The sequence below is a fragment of the Gastrolobium bilobum genome, unplaced genomic scaffold (assembly GCF_033153095.1).
Source record: "Gastrolobium bilobum isolate Gb01-03AN ecotype WA unplaced genomic scaffold, APGP_CSIRO_Gbil_v1 utg220135, whole genome shotgun sequence".
Classification (NCBI taxonomy): domain Eukaryota; kingdom Viridiplantae; phylum Streptophyta; class Magnoliopsida; order Fabales; family Fabaceae; genus Gastrolobium; species Gastrolobium bilobum.
This window is the reverse complement of record NW_026897334.1, coordinates 19,697-32,266: the sequence shown is the minus strand read 5'-3', so window position 1 is coordinate 32,266 and position 12,570 is coordinate 19,697. Positions and strand designations below refer to the sequence as shown.

Sequence of the window (12,570 nt, the reverse complement as noted above, 5' to 3'; positions counted from 1 at the left end):
TTTAAAAGTATTAAATTAATTTTTTTGCCTTCAAAAGTCATAATGAATTTCAGACCACAAATAATAACCCAAAAGCTTATAACATTAATCTTTAATTTCGAAAATAATATCCTTCTTCCTTAGAGATTTAGCATATTTATTTAATTATTTCCTTTATTTTTGTAGATTTTTCAAATTCATTTTTTAGTTTAAATCACAAATTAAATCTTTATTTTGTTTTCCTTATTAATAATAATTTTTATTTTTATTTTATTTTTAATCACAAACCAAATTTTTGTTATAATAAAAAAATTATTATAAAAAAAATGTAAATCACAAATCGAAATTTTATTTATTTATTTATATTAAATCACAAATCCAGAACTCAGAGGCTTCTGGGTTTAACCGCTCTTATAATATCATTCTTGCAAATTTAAATTACGTTTGTGAGAAATAAAATATGTCAAATTAAATGTCATTGCGTAGATGTCAAAAAGTTATGTGGAATCAGAAAAAGAATTACCTGATTTGGATACCCGAGTCTCCTTCAGAAATTTTATGATTACTTTTTTTCTTGGAAAAAAAATATGACACGTGTCAACAATGAGTGACGCCTAAATTAGGCGTGATTGCCTCTTGAGTGACGCCCAATTTAGGCGTCTTTAGTGATGCCCAAATTGGGCGTCATATTGTGCGATAGATGTGTAATTATTTTCAAAACTGTAATAAATATATAATTAATTTATTAAAAAGCATTAAATTAATTATTTAAATGCCTTTAATGTTTTTTGCCCATCAAATCTTGATTTATTTTTTATATTAAATCACAAATCCAGAACTCAAAGGCTTCTGAATTTAAGAATGTGCCACATGTCAACACGTGTGCACAATTGACGTCTAAATTGGGTTTCAATCAAGAGGCATTCACGCCTAATTTATGTAATTTTATTTTTGAAAAACATTCATAAGTCATAATTAATTTCAGAACACAAAATATAACCCAGAAGCTTATAGCATTAATCTTTAATTTCGAAAATAATATCCTTCTTCCTTAGAGATTTAGAATATTTATTTAATTATTTCCTTTATTCCTACAGATTTTTCAAATTGATTTTTTATTTTAAATCACAAATCAAATCTTTATTTTGTTTTTCTTATCAATAATTATTTTTATTTTTATTTTTAATTTAAATCCCAATCCAAATTTTTGTTATATTAAAAAAATTATTATAAAAAAATTAAAATTACAAATCAAAATTTTATTTATTTTTTTATATTAAATCACAAATCCAGAACTTAGAGGCTTTTGGGTTTAACCGCTCTTATAATACCATTCTTGCAAATTTAAATTGTGTTTGTGAGAAATAAAATATGTCAAATTACATGTCTTTGCGTAAATCTCGAAAAGTTGTGTGGAATCAAAAAAAGAATTACCTGATTTGGATACCTGAGTCAAAAGTTATGGCCTTCAGAAGTTTTATGATTAATTTTTTTAAACAAAAAAAAATATGACACGTGTCAACAATGAGTGACGCCTAAATTAGATGTGATTGCCTCTTGAGTGACGCCCAATTTCGACGTCTTTAGTGACGCCCAAATTGGGCATCATATTGTGCAATAGATGTGTAATTATTTTCAAAACCGTAATAAATACATAATTAATTTCTTAAAAAGCATTAAATTAATTTTTTTGCCCATCAAATCTTGATTTATTTTTTATATTAAATCATAAATTCAGAACTCAGAGGCTTCTGAATCTAAAAATGTGATACGTGTCAACACGTGTGAATACCTGACACGTCACCAACGCCATCTAAATTGGGTTTCAATCAAGAGGCATTCACACTTAATTTAGGTAATTTTATTTTTGAAAAACATTCATAAGTCATAATTAATTTCATAACACAAATAATAAGCCAGAAACTTATAGCATTAATCTTTAATTTTGAAAATAATATCCTTTTTCTTTAGAGATTTAGAATATTTATTTAATTATTTCGTTTATTTCTACATATGTTTCAAATTGATTTTTTAGTTGAAATCACAAATCTAATATTTATTTTGTTTTCCTTATTAATAATTATTTTTATTTTTAATTTAAATCACAAACCAAATTTTTGTTATAATAAAAAATTTATTATAAAAAATTTAAATCACAAATCATAAATATATTTATTTTTTATATTAAATCACAAATCCAGAACTTAGAGCTTCTGGGTTTAACCGCTCTTATAATACCATTCTTGTAAATTTAAATTGTGTTTGTGAGAAATAAAATATGTCAAATTACATGTCATTGCGTAGATCTCGAAAAGTTATGTGGAATCAAAAATAAAAATTACCTGATTTGGATACCCGAGTCAAAAGTTATGGCCTTCAGAAGTTTTATGATTAAATTTTTTTTCTGAAAAAAAATATGACACGTGTCAACAATGAGTGACGCCTAAATTAGACGTGATTGCCTCTTGAGTGACGTCCAATTTCGGCGTCTTCACTGACGCCCAAATTGGGCATCATATTGTGCAATAGTTGTGTAATTATTTTTAAAACCGTAATAAATACATAATTAATTTTTTAAAAAGCATTAGATTAATTTTTTTTTGCCAGATTTGATGTGTGATTTAAATTAACAAAATAACAATTATTATTAATAAGGAAAACAAAATAAAGATTTGATTTGTGATGTAAACTCAAAAATCAATTTGAAAAATCTGTATTAATAAAGAAAATAATTAAATAAATATTCTAAATATCTAAGGAAGAAGGATTACTTGATTTAAATTTAAATTATGTTTGTGAAAAATAAAATATATCAAATAAGATATCATTGGAGATTGCTTACCAAAAAAAAAAAAAGATATCATTGAGGATATTGCATATATAAAAAAAGAATTACTCCTGCCCTTAGGCACTCCCACATTGGTTATATTGTCAAACGTTTTCAGAACCCTCACTCTGTTGGTGCTTCTGTTCTTTTCCCTCAAACCGCTTTCTGTTTCTTTAGTCTTTTTGTTTTATTTTCCTCGATTGAGAAGAAGAAAACCAAGAAATCTTCCCTTGCCCTTCTCTTCTTTTTCATCTTAATTTTTAACCTTTGTGTTGGTGTTTGATTATCTGGGTTCTTCTCAGTTTTGGGTGCAATGGTCCCTGTTTCCAGAACTGAAGGTGTAGCTGGCACACAAATACTCTCAGCTATAGTGTGCAAAACCATCCAATCCATCAAGGAAATCGTGGGGAATCATTCTGATGCTGATATCTATGTAGCCCTTAAGGAAACAAACATGGATCCTAACGAAGCCACTCTGAAATTGCTCAACCAAGATCCATTCCATGAGGTGAGGAGAATGAGAGACAGAAAGAAGGAGCCTCGGAATATTGGGAACAAAGGTTCAGCTGACCCAAGGAGGCATTCTGAGATTGTTGGTCAAGGAATGAAATCTCATATCCCATCTGAACGTAATGTTCCTAGAAGAATAAACTATTCTCGGAACACTTTTCAATCAGTTGGTGCCATCTCGAAGACTGAACAATTTAGTCGAACTAATGTAACTGAACCTTCATTCCCTGGCATGACAGTTAGTAGGCCGTCCTTGAACAATCAATATAATAGTAGGCCACATCAACAACTCGCGGGACATCAGAGAGTTTCCCAGCAGAATAAAGAGTGGAAACCTAAATCAAGTCAGAAGTCTAACAGCAATACTCCTGGAGTGATTGGAACTCCTAAAAAAGCTGCTTCACCTCCAGCTGAAAATTCTATAGATATAGAATCAGACGCTGCAGAGGTTCAAGATAAAATTTCCTAATTATATATATATGATACCCAAAATGTCATCATACCACAGCATATTCGAGTTACGGAAACTTATCGTTGTCAGCTGATCTTTGGTACCATTGGGATACAACTTGATTCTTCGATGCATGAATCGAAGTATACATTAATAGAAGCTGCTGAATCAAATGAAGAATCGACTGCAAGCTTGACAGTATCTGCTCCAGAGTTGTCCACTGATGATGTTCCTGGGAGCAAACAGATAGACTTACGGGATGACAATATTACAAGTACTGGGTCGAACTCTCCAGCATCAGCTGGTGCTACTTCTGAGCAACAATTGCCTGATATCAAAGATTCCTCAAGCCCTCAGAATCTGGACAGTTATGCCAGTATTGGGTTGGTACGTGATACAAGTCCGTCCTATGCACCTTCAGAGTCACAGCAGCAAGATTCCCATGATATGTCGGGCTTCTCGGCATATGATCCTCCAACTGGTTATGACATTCCTTATTTCAGACCAACATTGTGGGATGAAACTTTAAGAGGGCAGGGTTTGTTATCTTTTCAGGAGGGTTTGAGCTCCCATGCTTCCAATAGTATTCCTGCATCCTCCATTGCTATGGTGCAACAGCAACCTCCTGTGGCTCAGATGTATCCACAAGTTCATGTTTCACATTTTGCTAACCTTATGCCATATCATCAGTTTCTGTCCCCGGTCTCTGTTCCACCTATGGCCATGCCTGGATATTCAAGTAATGCTCCCTATCCTCACCCAACAAATGGCAACAGTTACTTGTTGATGCCTGGAGGTGGTTCCCATCTTAATGCCAACAGCCTTAAATATGGAGTTCAGCAGTTCAAGCCTGTCCCTGCTGGAAGCCCTACAGGGTTTGGAAATTTTGGTAATCAAACTGGCCATGCCATGATATCTCCTGGTGTGGTTTGGGGTGCAACGGCTTTAGAAGATTCATCTCGAGTCAAATACAAAGATAATCTCTATGTCCAAAATCCTCAGGCTGAGATATCAGAAATCTGGTTACAGAATCCAAAGGATCATCCTGGCATTCAATCTACTCCATACTATAACTTGCAGGGGCAAACGCCTCATGCAGCGTACATGCCTTCGCACACCGGTCATGCTTCCTTCAATGCAGCTGCAGCTCAGTCTTCACACATGCAATTCCCTTGTATGTATCATACTCCTCCACAGCCAGCTGCTATTGCTAGTCATCATCATCTAGGACCAGCAATTGGCAATAACGTTGGAGTTGGGGTGGCTGCAGCTGCTCCTGGAGCACAGGTTGGTGGATATCAGCTGCCCCAGTTGAGCCACCTGAATTGGACAACAAATTTCTGAACGGGATAAAAAAAAGTGGAATCTAACCCTTTGTGTATAAGGGACTGAAGTAGATATAGAAAAATCGCAGAGGCACTGAGATAAATTTTCAATCTTTAATTTTTGTGCTGAGTGAAACCTTGTAAACTGAGTAAATTGCAATGAATGATATCTAGCTGATTTAGTCATATGCTAGTTGTCATATTGTTTCTGTTATGGAACTATTTTGTGGTTCTTTGTTCGGATTTAATTGCAAAATTAGTGAATATTGTTTTAAATAAATAATTGAATTGTGTTGGTCTGTTACCTCCCCTGTTACACATATTGCTTCTGATATAAATAAGTCTTTTCAATTTGTCGTGCTTGGTAAATATTTCAAGTATATGTGTAGGCAAAAAAAATTAATTTAATGCTTTTTAATAAATTAATTATATATTTATTACCGTTTTAGAAATAATTACACATCTATTGCACAATATGACACCCAATTTGGGCATCACAAAAGACGCCTAAATTGGACGTCACTCAAGAGGCAATCACTCCTAATTTAGGCGTCACTCATTGTTGACACGTGTCATATTTTTTTTCCAAAAAAAAAAATAATCTTAAAACTTCTGAAGGCTATAACTTTTGACTCGGGTATCCAAATCAGGTAATTCTTTTTTTGATTCCACATAACTTTTCGAGATCTACGCAATGATATCTCATTTGATATATTTTATTTCTCATAAAAATAATTTAAATTTAAATCAGGTAATCATTCTTCCTTAGAAATTTAGAATATTTATTTTATTTTTTTCTTTATTAATACAGATTTTTCAAATTGATTTTTGAGTTTTAATCTCAAATTAAATATTTTTTTTTTCATATTAATAATATTGTTATTTTTTAATTTAAATCACACATCAAATCTTGATTTATTTTTTATAATAAATCACAAACCCAAAACTCAGAGGCTTCTGAGTTTAAAAATGTGACACGTGTCAACACCTGACACGCCAGCAATGACGTCTAAATTGAGTTTCAATCAAGAGGCAATCACGCCTAATTTAGTTAATTTTATTTTTGAAAAACATTCATAAGCTATAATTAATTTTTGACCACAAATAATAACCTAAAAGCTTATAACATGAATCATTAATTTCAAAAATAAAATAATATCCTGCTTCCTTAGAGAATTAGAATATTTTTATAATTATTTCCTTTATTTCTACAGATTTTTCAAATTGATTTTTTAGTTTAAATCACAAATCAAATCTTTATTTTGTTTTCCTTATTACCTATAATTTTTACTTTTATTTTTAATTTAAATCACAAACCAAATTCTTGTTATAATAAAAAAATGTATTATAAAAAAAATTTAAATCAAAAATTTAAATTTTATTTATTTTTTTATTTCATTGAGGATATGGCGTATATAAAAAAAGAATTACTCCTGCCCTTAGGCACTCCCACATTGGTTATATTGTCAAACGTTTTCAGAACCCTCACTCTGTTGGTGCTTCTGTTCTTTTCCCTCAAACCGCTTTCTGTTTCTTTAGTCTTTTTGTTTTATTTTCCTCGATTGAGAAGAAGAAAACCAAGAAATCTTCCCTTGCCCTTCTCTTCTTTTTCATCTTAATTTTTAACCTTTGTGTTGGTGTTTGATTATCTGGATTCTTCTCAGTTTTGGGTGGAATGGTCCCTGTTTCCAGAACTGAAGGTGGAGCTGGCACACAAATACTCTCAACTATAGTGTGCAAAACCATCCAATCCATCAAGGAAATCGTGGGGAATCATTCTGATGCTGATATCTATGTAGCCCTTAAGGAAACAAACATGGATCCTAACAAAGCCACTCTGAAATTGCTCAACCAAGATCCATTCCATGAGGTAACGAGAAGGAGAGACAGAAAGAAGGAGCCTCGAAATATTGGGAACAAAGGTTCAGCTGACCCAAGGAGGCATTCTGAGAATGTTGGTCAAGGAATGAAATCTCATATCCCATCTGAACGTAATGTTCCTAGAAGAATAAACTATTCTCGGAACACTTTTCAATCAATTGGTGCCATCTCGAAGACTGAACAATTTAGTCGAACTAATGTAACTGAACCTTCATTCCCTGGCATGACAGTTAGTAGGCCGTCCTTGAACAATCAATATAATAGTAGGCCACATCAACAACTCGCGGGACATCAGAGAGTTTCCCAGCAGAATAAAGAGTGGAAACCTAAATCAAGTCAGAAGTCTAACAGCAATACTCCTGGAGTGATTGGAACTCCTAAAAAAGCTGCTTCACCTCCAGCTGAAAATTCTATAGATATAGAATCAGACGCTGCAGAGGTTCAAGATAAAATTTCCCAATTATATATATATGATACCCAAAATGTCATCATACCACAGCATATTCGAGTTACGGAAACTGATCGTTATCAGCTGATCTTTGGTACCATTGGGATACAACTTGATTCTTAGATGCATGAAATGAAGTATCCATTAATAGAAGCTGCTGAATCAAATGAAGAATCGACTGCAAGCTTGACAGTATCTGCTCCAGAGTTGTCCACTAATGATGTTCCTGGGAGCAAACAGATAGACTTACGGGATGACAATATTACAAGTACTGGGTCAAACTCTCCAGCATCAGCTGGTGCTACTTCTGAGCAACAATTGCCTGATATCAAAGACTCCTCAAGCCCTCAGAATCTGGACAGTTATGCCAGTATTGGGTTGGTACGTGATACAAGTCCGTCCTATGCACCTTCAGAGTCACAGCAGCAAGATTCCCATGATATGTCGGGCTTCTCGGCATACGATCCTCCAACTGGTTATGACATTCCTTATTTCAGACCAACATTGTGGGATGAAACTTTAAGAGGGCAGGGTTTGTTATCTTTTCAGGAGGGTTTGAGCTCCTATCCTGGCAATAGTATTCCTGCATCCTCCATTGCTATGGTGCAACAGCAACCTCTTGTGGCTCAGATGTATCCACAAGTTCATGTTTCACATTTTGCGAACCTTATGCCATATCATCAGTTTCTGTCCCCGGTCTCTGTTCCACCTATGGCCATGCCTGGATATTCAAGTAATGCTCCCTATCCTCACCCAACAAATGGCAACAGTTACTTGTTGATGCCTGGAGGTGGTTCCCATCTTAATGCCAACAACCTTAAATATGGAGTTCAGCAGTTCAAGCCTGTCCCTGCTGGAAGCCCTACAGGGTTTGGAAATTTTGGTAATCCAACTGGCCATGCCATGATATCTCCTGGTGTGGTTTGGGGTGCAACGACTTTAGAAGATTCATCTCGAGTCAAATACAAAGATAATCTCTATGTCCAAAATCCTCAGGCTGAGATATCAGAAATCTGGTTACAGAATCCAAGGGATCATCCTGGCATTCAATCTACTCCATACTATAACTTGCAGGGGCAAACGCCTCATGCAGCGTACATGCCTTCGCACACCGGTCATGCTTCCTTCAATGCAGCTGCAGCTCAGTCTTCACACATGCAATTCCCTTGTATGTATCATACTCCTCCACAGCCAGCTGCTATTGCTAGTCATCATCATCTAGGACCAGCAATTGGCAATAACGTTGGAGTTGGGGTGGCTGCAGCTGCTCCTGGAGCACAGGTTGGTGGATATCAGCTGCCCCAATTGAGCCACCTGAATTGGACAACAAATTTCTGAACGGGATAAAAAAAAGTGGAATCTAACCCTTTGTGTATAAGGGACTGAAGTAGATATAGAAAAATCGCAGAGGCATTGAGATAAATTTTCAATCTTTAATTTTTGTGCTGAGTGAAACCTTGTAAACTGAGTAAATTGCAATGAATGATATCTAGCTGATTTAGTCATATGCTAGTTGTCATATTGTTTCTGTTATGGAACTATTTTGTGGTTCTTTGTTCGGATTTAATTGCAAAATTAGTGAATACTGTTTTAAATAAATAATTGAATTGTGTTGGTCTGTTACCTCCCCTGTTACACATATTGCTTCTGATATAAATAAGTCTTTTCAATTTGTCGTGCTTGGTAAATATTTCAAGTATAGTGTGTAGGCAAAAAAAATTAATTTAATGCTTTTTAATAAATTAATTATATATTTATTATAGTTTTAGAAATAATTACACATCTATTGCACAATATGACGCCCAAATTACAAAAAATGGGCCATGTTAGTCGTTATGTCAACTCCCAAATATGTAGAGTCGGCCCTTTTCTTGTACTTTCAGGGATTAATTTTTTTTTGCCAGGGAAAAAAAGATATTGTCAGGGACTAAAAAGGGTGTTTACTCATAAATTAATTATATATTTATTACAGTTTTAGAAATAATTACACATCTATTGCACAATATGACACCCAATTTGGGCATCACAAAAGACGCCTAAATTGGACGTCACTCAAGAGACAATCACTCCTAATTTAGGCGTCACTCATTGTTGACACGTGTCATATTTTTTTTCCAAAAAAAAAATTTAATCTTAAAACTTCTGAAGGCTATAACTTTTGACTCGGGTATCCAAATCAGGTAATTCTTTTTTTGATTCCACATAAATTTTCGAGATCTACGCAATGATATCTCATTTGATATATTTTATTTCTCACAAACATAATTTAAATTTAAATCAGGTAATCCTTCTTCCTTAGAAATTTAGAATATTTATTTAATTTTTTTCTTTATTAATACAGATTTTTCAAATTGATTTTTGAGTTTTAATCACAAATTAAATCTTTATTTTGTTTTTCATATTAATAATAATTGTTATTTTTTAATTTAAATCACACATCAAATCTTGATTTATTTTTTATAATAAATCACAAACCCAAAACTCAGAGGCTTCTGAGTTTAAAAATGTGACACGTGTCAACACCTGACACGCCAGCAATGACGTCTAAATTGAGTTTCAATCAAGAGGCAATCACGCCTAATTTAGTTAATTTTATTTTTGAAAAACATTCATAAGCTATAATTAATTTTTGACCACAAATAATAACCTAAAATCTTATAACATGAATCATTAATTTCAAAAATAATATCCTGCTTCCTTAGAGATTTAGAATATTTTTATAATTATTTCCTTTATTTCTACAGATTTTTCAAATTGATATTTGAGTTTAAATCACAAATCAAATCTTTATTTTGTTTTCCTTATTAACTATAAGTTTTACTTTTATTTTTAATTTAAATCACAAAACAAATTTTTGTTATAATAAAAAAAATTTATTATAAAAAAAATTTAAATCAAAAATTAAAATTTTATTTATTTTTTTATATTAAATCACAAATCCAGAACTCAGAGGCTTTTGGGTTTAACCGCTCTTATAATATCATTTTTGCAAATTTAAATTGTGTTTGTGAGAAATAAAATATGTCAAATGAGATGTCATTGCGTAGATTTCGAAAAGTTATGTGAAATTAAAAAAAGAATTACCTGATTTGAATACCCGAGTCAAAAGTTATGGCCTTCGGAAGTTTTATGATTAAATTATTATTTTTTTTGGAAAAAAAATATGACACGTGTCAACGAGTGACGCCTAAATTAGGCGTGATTGCCTCTTGAGGTACGCCCAAGTTAGGCGTCTTTAGTGACTGTAACACCCCGTTCTAGAACCGGTTTGTTAACATCGCATTATGATATTAAGCGCAGTTACAATCACATTGGCTCAATTAAAAATCCAGATAAATTTTTCTTTTTAAAACGACGCCGAATTTAAAATATCCAATTGCGTGATCATAACCATATTACCTTGCGGAATCAGATAAACCAAGCTTAACATCATGTTCTTATTCCATTTTTAAACCATTAATTTGCTTCTTATTTATTTCACAACTTCTACTATATTGTAGATCTCTTCGTTAGCTACGCGTGGGTTCAAACCGCGCTCAAATCGGAGCACTGTAGCCCAAGTTATGGGTTTTCTACGAAACGAGCGCGTGAATCCTGCTGATCCCGGCGCGACCGGCGCCAGCTGCGGCGCTGCGGGCGCCAACGAAACAGAAGCTCCCGGTCGTTATGGCGCTGGAGGCGCCAAGGTTGGCGCCAGGTGCGCCAGCTGGTGATCCCGGCGCGATTTGCGCCAACGCCGGCGTGATTTGCGCTACGAAACAGAAGCTTCCAAGCACTATGGCGCGCGGTGCGCCAAGTTTGGCGCCAGGTGCGCCAAAGCTCTGAAGGTTTCACCAATTCTTAGTATTTTACCTCTAACTAGAGTTGTACTTGTCCAATTCACACAATATTGGTCTCTATAGAAAGCTAGGAAAAATATCTACAACTTCCATACATACACCACGGTCCAAATCTATCATATAAATTCCTCTCCACAAATGGTTCTTAGTTCTTGCATAATACAAACACATCTAAAGGGACATGCATGCCCTTTTCCTCATGGCTTGTACTAAAATTTGGGCAGCATAACCCTTGTTTTCTCAACAATTCCCAATTTAGAACTAGGTACCTAATATGATTTCTCAGCCCAACCAATTCAATAACTCAATACATAAAAGCTTGCATATATTGAATTTCAAGTAGGCATCATTTACAGTACATATTCATTACAAATCATGGAACTTAGCTTACAAAACACTATGATCATTCCCTTGGCTCCCATCAACTAAAGAGATGACCAAAGGCATGAGCATAGGCTAAGTCCATTCCAATATACAAATCATAAATCTATCATTGCCTATTAATTACAATTCTATACATGTGAGCTACAAAACAACATGTATAATCTTAAAAATTGCAAGACTTCATGCATATGCTAATCCAGATATGGCCACTTGCCACTGGTGGCTCCTGCAACATCCTTACCTGAAAGGGGGTCCCCACAACACGGGGTGAGATATACGAATATATCCAGTAAACCAGGGGTCCTTGGAGCATCTCTCCACCCCACAGTTCCATATCAGTGTAATAGCAATAACAATAATAATGCAGTAAATACATATCTATGCAAAGTGCAATAACATCTCCAGGAGAAATCCCTCGAGCTTTCAAGCTGTCCTAAGGAAACTCAGATGCAAATAGTCCTACTGGCCAGCTAACTACTGAGTATGATTTACGCATCGTCATGCAACATACCAACATAGGGAAACACCATCCTATGCCACACCAAATGCATACACATACGTATAACAAAGCATTACACTATTTTATTGCATTTATATACACTATACTCACCACTACCCTTTCAAGGCTTGGTGGAACAATCAAGGGAATTACACCCAAGGTCCGAAGGCTTACCTCAAAGCTTCCGTTCAACCTTTGTTCACCACCAACGGTTCAGCAACCAATCAACTTTGGTTTCAACAATGACTTACAAGTAACTCACCTACACCAAGGTGCCATAGCATCAATCATACTATCCAATGAATATTTACTTATATCCATTACTACCACATCAACTTTACATATTAACTTAGCATGAGCTCACCTATTCCAAAGAGCTAATCAAGCTCCATAGCTTGCTCCAATGGTTGATCACTCACGGTTGGTC

The 12,570-nt window shown here is 34.2% G+C and overlaps 2 pseudogenes; both read left to right on the top strand.

Annotated features, from left to right (window-relative positions):
• The first annotated feature begins 3,429 nt into the window (after window positions 1–3,429).
• Window positions 3,430–5,111, top strand: LOC133306105 (uncharacterized; annotated as a pseudogene).
• A 1,656-nt stretch (window positions 5,112–6,767) lies between these two features.
• On the top strand, window positions 6,768–8,759 carry LOC133306103 (GBF-interacting protein 1-like; annotated as a pseudogene).
• Window positions 8,760–12,570: the final 3,811 nt, after the last annotated feature.